The sequence below is a fragment of the Dermochelys coriacea genome, chromosome 9 (assembly GCF_009764565.3).
Source record: "Dermochelys coriacea isolate rDerCor1 chromosome 9, rDerCor1.pri.v4, whole genome shotgun sequence".
Lineage (NCBI taxonomy): Eukaryota > Metazoa > Chordata > Testudines > Dermochelyidae > Dermochelys > Dermochelys coriacea.
The window spans coordinates 33,537,423-33,547,185 of record NC_050076.1 but is presented as its reverse complement, the minus strand read 5'-3'; positions in this window follow the sequence as shown (position 1 = coordinate 33,547,185).

Sequence of the window (9,763 nt, the reverse complement as noted above, 5' to 3'; positions counted from 1 at the left end):
GAAAGTTGGCACCTGTAGCTCCAGCTCCGGAGTCGGTGCCTATACAAGGAGCTGCATATTAACTTCTGAAGAGCTGCATGTGACTCCGGAGCCACAGGTTAGCCACCCCTGGTCTAAGGGCTTTGAATAGTGAGTCATATTTCTGAGAAAACTTTTCAGATCAGTGTCTTGGACTTGGTACTTGATTCACTTTGCCTCTCCTTTGTAGTATATGTTAAATCAAAATTAGATTTCCTGTTTAATAAGGTTATGATATTTCAATCAATAGCATATATATATCATCACACACAACATGTGTTTTAACTGTGTTTTCCAGTTAATCTGTTCTTTGCAGTATCCTGAGTAACATAATTGGTGTTGCCTGCACATTATACAAAACAAGTTGAATGCTTGGAATTAATTCTGGATGTTTCTGGATTATTAAAAAAATTAACACTAAGATTCCAATTCTGCAGTGAGTTTTGCATGAGCAAGACATCTGTGCCTCTGTGGAGTTAATTGCAGGACTGGGGCTACATTTCTTTTACTTCAGTTGGCAACCTTTGTTCACTAATAGTAAAAGATTATTTTACTTTTGAAGACATAAAATAAACACTCATCCAATTCTGAGTCACTCTACAGAACAGGTGGGGCACTCCCATTCCCTGCCTTTTGAGATTGATTGTTTCAGTGTTTTTCTGTCCAGTGTTTTTCTGTTCAGTGTTCAGTAGTTTTTCTGATTGTTTGCTTTCTTTCCCCAAACTCCAGCCACATGTTTCATTTTTCTACAGAAGAGGCAATTGGTACTCCTTACTCTACTACTATATGGCATTTCTGTAGTCTATTCACAACAAAGCAGGCACAATTATTATCTGAATTAGTAACATAAATACATTTTTCACATGCTGTAACCTCACTTTCTGGTTTAAAACTGGTTCGGTCTGAGGTGTGGCTGCAGTTGGTTATGCTCACATTTAAAGTCTTAGCACAATGGCTTTCAACCTTTTTTCATTTGCAGTCCTGTACAAAATTTTTAATGGAGGTGCAGACCCCTTTGGAAATCTTAGACATAGTCTGCAGACCTCCAGGAGTCACTGGACCACAAGTTGAAAACCACTGTCTTAGCACAAAGAACACTAGATCTCTCCTGTGGTGACTCATATAGTTGTGCTATGATAACTGGATTTTCTAGGGTCAAACCCACCTGTTATAAGGATTTCTTAGTGTTTTGTGAGCATGCTATGACTTGATCATGGATCATGCTTGATGCAGATATACCAATTCACAGTTACATTTCCAGTGACTTCAGTGGGACCAGGGCTTAGCCCTTAAGGCATTTACATATGAGTCATAATATTCATCGGGTACTTGCAGTAGCAGTCTGAATTTGTACTCTCCTGAAACTATTTCTTTGTGGTTTGAAATAAGCATTTAATGAAGCCTTTGTCTTTTCAGGTATATCCATCCCCCTTTGTGCCTCTTTGTAGATTGTGGTAATATTGCTCATTCACTCTCTCCTCTGCTTTATTAGTCCACTGACAAAGTTTCAGAAACAGAAGGGCTTCCTCCAAATGCATCCGATGAAGTGAGCTGTAGCTCACGAAAGCTTATGCTCAAATAAATTTGTTAGTCTCTAAGGTGCCACAAGTACTCCTTTTTTTTTGTGAATACAGACTAACACGGCTGCTACTCTGAAACTCTATCCATGTTGTATATTCTGCATATAGATCAAGTGTGGTGCTGTAGAAGGGCATAAGTGCTAGTAAATTTGGTTTGCTGTTTTTTGCTATCTCCCATTGCCAGAATGTTGTGTTCTTTAGGAAATATGATGTTTGGGATTTTTAGGAAATATGATGATGAAATATGATTGTTTTTATTAAATGCTAATAACAAAACCATAATGGATGGAAACTGAGGCACCAATTATGCTCCTTAGATTCATGCATGGAAGGGACTCCACACACAAAGATCTCCTCTTCCTGCCCAGAAAAAAGACTCATCTGCATCCTCTCCTTCCCAAGATCCTGTTTACTGTGGGTTTATGATATATGAGGGCAGAGAGTATGAACAATGGGTAGGCCAGGGCATGGTGTGGGATGTATACTGTCCCCCACTGTACCCAATGAAACTCTCACTACATATGTCATAAAACTAGAGGCTATATAACATTTTAGCCATGATCATGGATACATTCAGCTTGCGGCTAAATCACATTATGCTGTTATCATATCAGCTCTTAGAAGCTGGGCTTGGTCAGTACTTGGATCAGATGTTTTCAAGGAGCATCTTGGTGCTATAGGAAGTGGTGTTTTTATTCAATAGTTGGTGCTGTTCTCTCTGTCATCGAATGCATTACGATGAAGTGAGCTGTAGCTCACGAAAGCTTATGCTCTAATAAATTTGTTAATCTCTAAAGTGCCACAAGTACTCCTTTTCTTTTTGCGAATACAGACTAACATGGCTGCTACTCTAAAAGCAATCCTTGTGTACCACCATTTGTAGATCATTAGTGAAGTGTGTGGACCCGTTGGGAAGCTTAATCTAAAACAAACATTTTTTAATTGTAACATTTAATAAATGTCAAAACCAAACAGGGTTATGAGGTAATATTTTTATTGGACCAACTTCTGTCGGTATGAGAGACAAGCTTTTGAGCTTTTGTTCAGGTCTGAGAAATGTAATCAGAGTGTCAGCAAAATACATGATGGAACAGATTGCTTAGCATAAGTAGTTAACACATATTTCAAGGGACCAGACTTCCAGAAGGTGTTGGTGTGATGATGTGGGAATCTAAATCCCTCATCCCCAGCCTTTTTTCCTTCTTTCTCCCTTATGACTGGAGTGGTGTTAACAGGCCACTTGAGATTCACTTGGCATTACTCCAAATGAAAAGCAAACAATCATTGCCTTGCACATCCTAGTCCATCCATTTCTTCAGTATGAAATACTTACAGCTTTTCAGGCATAGTCAATTGTAACTCTCAGTACTGCACTACTGCTATTAATATCTGCATGTAAGGCTCTCAGGACACTTTTCTTTTCTATCTTTCTTCATTTCCTTTCTGTGATGGCTATGGAATGTACCTAATGTTTCCATTTGCTTGGGCTAGTGCTTTTGGACCTGTGCCTGGGATGGTAGTGCCACAAACACCAGGTGGTCCACCCAGACTTCAGAAGGTGTTGGTGCAATGATGTGAGAATCTGTTTGTACAGCTTCTGAATTTTTTTTGTTACTGAGGGATCTTCATATCCCTTTATCTTTACCAAAGTGTAAATTCCATTTTGTATGTGCAGCATTTTGCCTTCTCTTGTTCATTTGCCTCCATGTGGGATGGGGAGGAGATGGGGTGGTGGGGAAGGGGCATGGGATGGGGAAGAGAAAGGGATGGGGGAAGCGGGGGCAGGGGAGAAGGAAGAAGGTGGGATGGGGAGGAGATGTAGCAATGGGGAAGGGGCATGGGATGGAGAAGAGAAGGGGATGGGGGAAGCTGGAGCCCTGCATGCAACATCCTCTTGGCAGAAGCTGGGGCTCCCCTGCGAAGCAGGCCCATCGAACCCTCACCCTGACAAGCCCCACCTCTCCTGCATCTGTACCACCCTGATGAGCTCCCACAGACATCCTCCCCACTGAGCCCCAACCACCTGCACCTGGACCCCCACCCGAATGAACCCCACCTCCCCTGCACCTAGACCCCCTCTGCTGAGCCCCAAACACTTTCTCTTGGATCCCCTGCAGAGTCCCATTGCCCCTGCACCTGGAACCCCCAAAGAGCTTCTGTGCATCCAGATCTCCCATTGAGCCACCCGCACCCAGATTGCCCCACAAGGAACTCTCTTACCCGCACCTGGATCCCCCCGCACTAAGTCCCTCTGCACTTGGATCCTGCTGCCAGGCTGAGCCTGATCACCCACACCTGGTGCACCTGGCACAGGGGGGCAGGGCCCCAGGGTGTTTCTGGGGCAGGCCTGGCCCTTGCACTGTATCAGGGTCACGTGTAGCCTCACTGCTGAGTCCCTATCCCGGGGTGGGGTGAGGGGAGGCTGCAGGGTGATCTCCCACCTCCATGCAACCAGTGACCTGTGCTCCCCACTGCCATGTTGGAACCTCCACATTTATTTATTGACAAATAAAATTAGCAGAATTTTAAAATATTGTGTGCAGAATTTTTAAATTTTTGGTGCAGAATCCCCTCAAGAATTTGGGGTGCTGTGATGGTGGGATTGTGAGGAAGGTGGTGGGCAGTGGGGAGGTCTATGGGCAGGGGGTGCTGGGCAAGCGGTGTGGTGTGCAGGATGCTGTGCAGTTGTGGTGGGAGGCCAGCAGGGGAGGTCTCTGGGAGGGGTGGGGGCTGGGCATAGAGATTGTGGCGGAGATCTCTGGGCAACGGGGTGCTGGGCATAAGGGTGGGGCATTGGGCAGGGGGGTGGTGTGGTGCGGGCCCGCCCTCAAGGGCAGCACAGGGCTGAGCAGGCCAGTGTGCGTCTGGCAGCTGCAGGTTCATAAACAGCGCCCTCCTCCAGGGACATCCTTAGCTATTCTGGGACCCTACGCAGCCCCCCTGAGGGGGGCTGTCTTGGGGACAGGGCAGAACCAGCACCCCCACCCCCGCACTCATTGGTGGCGTGGCTGGGGCTAGGCTGCTGCACTTCTTGCCGCAGGTGAGTGCAAGCCCGGCCGCGCTGCAGTCCTCAGTGGAGTGGGGGTGGAGCAGGGGCGGGAAGAGGCGGGGCTGGGGCCGGGGCTTTGGGGAAGGGGTGGAGTGGGGGCAGAGCTGGGGTGGAGCCGGGGCAGGAAGAGGCGGGGCTGGGGCCGGGGCTTTGGGGAAGGGGTGGAGTGGGGGCAGAGCTGGGGTGGAGCCGGGGCAGGAAGAGGCGGGGCTGGGGCCGGGGCTTTGGGGAAGGGGTGGAGTGGGGGCAGAGCTGGGGCGGAGCAGGGGCGGGAAGAGGCGGGGCTGGGACTGGGGCTTTGGGGAAGGGGTGGAGTGGGGGCAGAGCTGGGGTGGAGCCGGGGCAGGAAGAGGCGGGGCTGGGGCCGGGGCTTTGGGGAAGGGGTGGAGTGGGGGCAGAGCTGGGGTGGAGCCGGGGCAGGAAGAGGCGGGGCTGGGGCCGGGGCTTTGGGGAAGGGGTGGAGTGGGGGCAGAGCTGGGGCGGAGCAGGGGCGGGAAGAGGCGGGGCTGGGGCCGGGGCTTTGGGGAAGGGGTGGAGTGGGGGCAGAGCTGGGGCGGAGCAGGGGCGGGAAGAGGCGGGGCTGGGGCCGGGGCTTTGGGGAAGGGGTGGAGTGGGGGCAGAGCTGGGGTGGAGCCGGGGCAGGAAGAGGCGGGGCTGGGGCCATGGGGAAGAGGCGGAGCAGGGGCTCGAGCAGCACACAGCTGCGCAGGGCACCAGGTAATTGCGTATGGGTAAGGACGGCCCTGCCCTCCTGCTCGACTGCACAGAGCAGGGCTGCTCCCACCGCGCTGTGCCTCATTGTCCCCAGACCGACCTTCACTCTGGAGACTGACCATCCTGCCCCCCTGCATCTTGCCCCACGGGGGCCCACAAATATGTTTGGCGCCAGTCCCACAAACAGTTAATCCAGCCCTGCCTACCACATGAGTGAAACTGTAACTCAGAAGGTTCAGACCTGTGGTGGGATTCTGGGAAAGGAGTGCTTAAGCCACAGGGGAATCTGAGGAGTCAGCACAAATTCAGGAGCTAAGCAGCGGGGCCCTGGGATCTCAGGAAGGGGTGCTTGTAATGGAATGCTAAATTGTAGTATACTATTCAGTCACTAGGTGGCATTGTGTGTAAAAACTTTATTTAAGGTATCCTCAGCAGAACATTAAGGTATCTTATGATGAACACTTCTGCTATGTACCTCACTTAAAAGGAAGCACTGTAGCCAGTTCATACCTGTACAGGAACATGACGGAGCTAACTAGAGGATTTGCACCCCAAGAGGGTCTAGGAACCCCAAGGCAGGACCAGATTCTGTTCAGATTCCCATGTAAAACGCCTGAGGATCCTCCAGTAGTTGGGTCCCCTCACAGCAGTCTGCCAGCAGAGTACCCAGATCTGTGACAATTGGCATCTTTGTCTTTTTTAACTTTGAACTGGTTCTGTTGGTGTCTGTAGCTGGCCAGCTTATCTCAGCCTCCTGTGTGCTGGCACCTGGTTCAGTTCTTGAACTCCACAGTGCTGCACATAGCTAACTGGGTGAAGTTTATACACATCATGTTCTCTAGGCATATAAATCTCCCCACTGTATTTTCCACTGAATGCATCCGATGAAGCGAGCTGTAGCTCACAAAAGCTTATGCTCAAATAAATTTGTTAGTCTCTAAAGTGCCACAAGTACTCCTTTTCTTTTTGCGAATACAGACTAACACGGCTGCTACTCTGAAATAACTTCTTGACTTCCATTTTCCAAATCTATATAGGATGGAAGTAACAAGACCATTTCCTCCATCTCTAGATCCATGTTACTGTGTTTTCCATGGCAGGTTTGTTTTCAGAGCTCATAGAAGGAAAGCTTTTTTTAAAAAAATTATTCTCTGTAGGATTTGCATAATTGTAGTTAAGTTACAGGGCCAGCATGAATTTGAAACGTCAAGTTCAAAAGATACATTAAAAATAGTTTCAGATTCTTCTCCTGATCCTGAGTCCCCCTTACTAATTTTTGTGTTTTTACAATCACATTGTCTTATTTTTAAAAATTGTTTTTCTCTCCCACTTTGCTGTGTGCAAAACTCACACAAGTTTAAGGAGAAATGGACTGACTGTACAGGGAACACTGAAATGGGCTACACACAAAGTCGTTGTCAAATACACAAAGAAAAAAGAATAGAGAAATTGCTTCACTTTCTCTGATATTACTCAGAGACTAACAAATTTATTTGAGCATAAGCTTTTGTAAGCTACAGCTCACTTCATCGGATGTAAGTGAGCTGTAGCTCACGAAAGCTTATGCTCAAATAAATTTGTTAGTCTCTAAGGTGCCACATGTACTCCTTTTCTTTTTTGCGAATACAGACTAACACGGTTGCTATTTTGATACTCAGTTAGAGTAATCTCTGGTGTTTTTTGTAATAATAGTAAGTGCAGATGTGACTTTTAATGTTGACAGAAGAGGGTAAATGGTTCTTATCCTTGAGAAACCATTTTGGATGACAGCAAACACTGTCATCCAAACACTTTTTGTTAATGTATACAAAGGGTTTTCCCAAATATTAGCATGTTCAGAGTTCTCAGGTATTGGTGATTTTAGTCCACCTTTGCTTTTGAAAAAAAGAAAGAAAAGGAGTACTTGTGGCACCTTACAGACTAACAAATTTATTTGAGCATAAGCTTTCGTGAGCTACAGCTCACTTCATTGGATACATTCAATGGAAAATACAGTGGGGAGATTTATATACACACACAGAGAACATGAAACAATGGGTTTTATCATACACACTGTAAGGAGAGTGATCACTTAAGATGAGCTTTTACCAGCAGGAAGGAGGTGGGGAAAGGAGGAAAACCTTTTGTGGTGATAATCAAGGTGAGCCATTTCCAGCAGTTAACAAGAATGTCTGAGGAACAGTGGGGGGTGGGGTGGGGGGAGAAATAACATGGGGAAATAGTTTACTTTATGTAATGACCCATCCACTCCTAGTTTCTATTCAAGCCTAAGTTAATTGTATTCAGTTTGCAAATTAATTCCAATTCAGCAGTCTCTCGTTGGAGTCTGTTTTTAAAGTTTTTTTGTTGAAGGAAAGCCACTCTCAGGTCTGTAATCGTGTGACCGGAGAGACTGAAGTGTTCTCCGACTGGTTTTTGAATGTTATAATTCTTGACGTCTGATTTGTGTCCATTTATTCCTTTTCGTAGAGACTGTCCAGTTTGACCAATGTACATGGCAGAGGGGCATTGCTGGCACTTGATGGCATTTATCACGTTGCCAACTCTGTCCACATATCTATTCAGGGGACACCATCATAGGGCCTAATCGCATCAGCCACACTATCAGAGGCTCGTTCACCTGCGCATCTATCAATGTGATATATGACATCACCTTGATTATCACCACAAAAGGTTTTCCTCCTTTCCCCCCCTCCTTCCTGCTGGTAATAGCTCATCTTAAGTGATCACTCTCCTTACAGTTTTCAGAGTAGAAGCCATGTTAGTCTGTATTCTCAAAAAGAAAAGGAGTACTTGTGGCACCTTAGAGAAAAATGTGTTAGTTTCTAAGGTGCCACAAGTACTCCTTTTCTTTCTTTTTTGCGAATACAGACTAACACTGCTGCTACTTTGAAACCTTTGCTTTTGAATGCATTAACTGCAGCTTTCTAGGTTCTATTTAAATGTCAAGGACCCTACCCTACTCTCTATAAATATTAAAGAGGATATATGCAGAGGTGAAGCCTGTCTATTCAGTTCAGTTTGTCTCTGGCCTTCCAGTCCCCTAGGTTTTATTTCTTCATTTAATTTCTTATCAGGCTTTGTAATGAGAAGCCATAATTAACATCAGTGGCAGATCCTGGGATTGGCAGTTGCTGCAAAATTTAAGCTTTCTTAAAAAGGAAAAAAGGGGAGGCGGGTTCTAGCCCTCTGGCCATGGCTCTTCCTTTGATCTTTTCCATGTTGAGATTTTTTTTGCCCTGTATTGTGGGTTGCTTATTGTCAGCGTTTCCTTCTCTCTGTTACTGTGCTTCATACTTCTCTCCAGATGGCAGCTAATACAAAGAAAAACATAATTTGTCCCATGGAGGAAAAAGAATGAGGGTGTAATTGACAGGTTTCAGAGTAGCAGCCGTGTTAGTCTGTATCGCAAAAAGAAAAGGAGTACTTGTGGCACCTTAGAGACTAACAAATTTATTTGAGCATAAGCTTTTGTGAGCTACAACTCATTTCATCGGATGCATTCAGTGGAAAATACAGTGGGGAGATTTATATACACACACAGAAAACATGAAACAATGGGTTTTATCATACACACTGTAAGGAGAGTGATCACTTAAGATGAGCTACTACCAGCCGGGGGGAGGACTTTTTTTTGTCACGCCAGATGGCGCTGTTCTGCACAGTGACAAATGAGGAGTGAAATGAAAGCAACGATCAATTTTTAAAACAGCATCTTGTTTTCTGTGTGCATGGGGCAACTTCTGCTCTCCACTGTCTCAGGCAATACATTGTCATTTACTAGCATGAACACAATTATTAAAGCAACAGATAGTGTAGAGTGTGATAAAGGATTTACTTTTTTAATTTTTTTTGTTATATACCCTTGATATTTGGCACACATCTATCTTTATTGTGGCAGGTATGAAACAGCAACTCAACAATAAGGTATCCTATATACAGTGTGTCTGATTCTTCTCTCATGGTGTAAATCAGGAGTGATTCCACTGAAATCAGTGGAATTATACCAGTGTAAGTGAGATCAGAATCTGCTATATTAGAGTTTCTAAAAAAAATTTCATTAATTAAGATTGCAAGAATGCAGAATTCAACTTTCCTTCATATTCTGTCCAGGGATCTGATCAGGTCCTTGGTTTTCCCAGAAGCAGCAAGGAGAATCCCAGAACAAGAATCAAATAGTCATCTCTTGATAACCAAGCCATGATTTCAGAGGGAAAACATAATGGAAGGAAACAGTCAATAAAACATGAAAGCTGAAGATTTTAAACAGTTTTACCCAAAACTTTATTTATCACTTGTTTGAGATTATTTATAAACAGTCATAAAAAAGCAAATTTCCTATTCCTCTGCCTATTGATAATGAATAAAATATTTTATCAATGTTTTCTAATAATAAATGAGA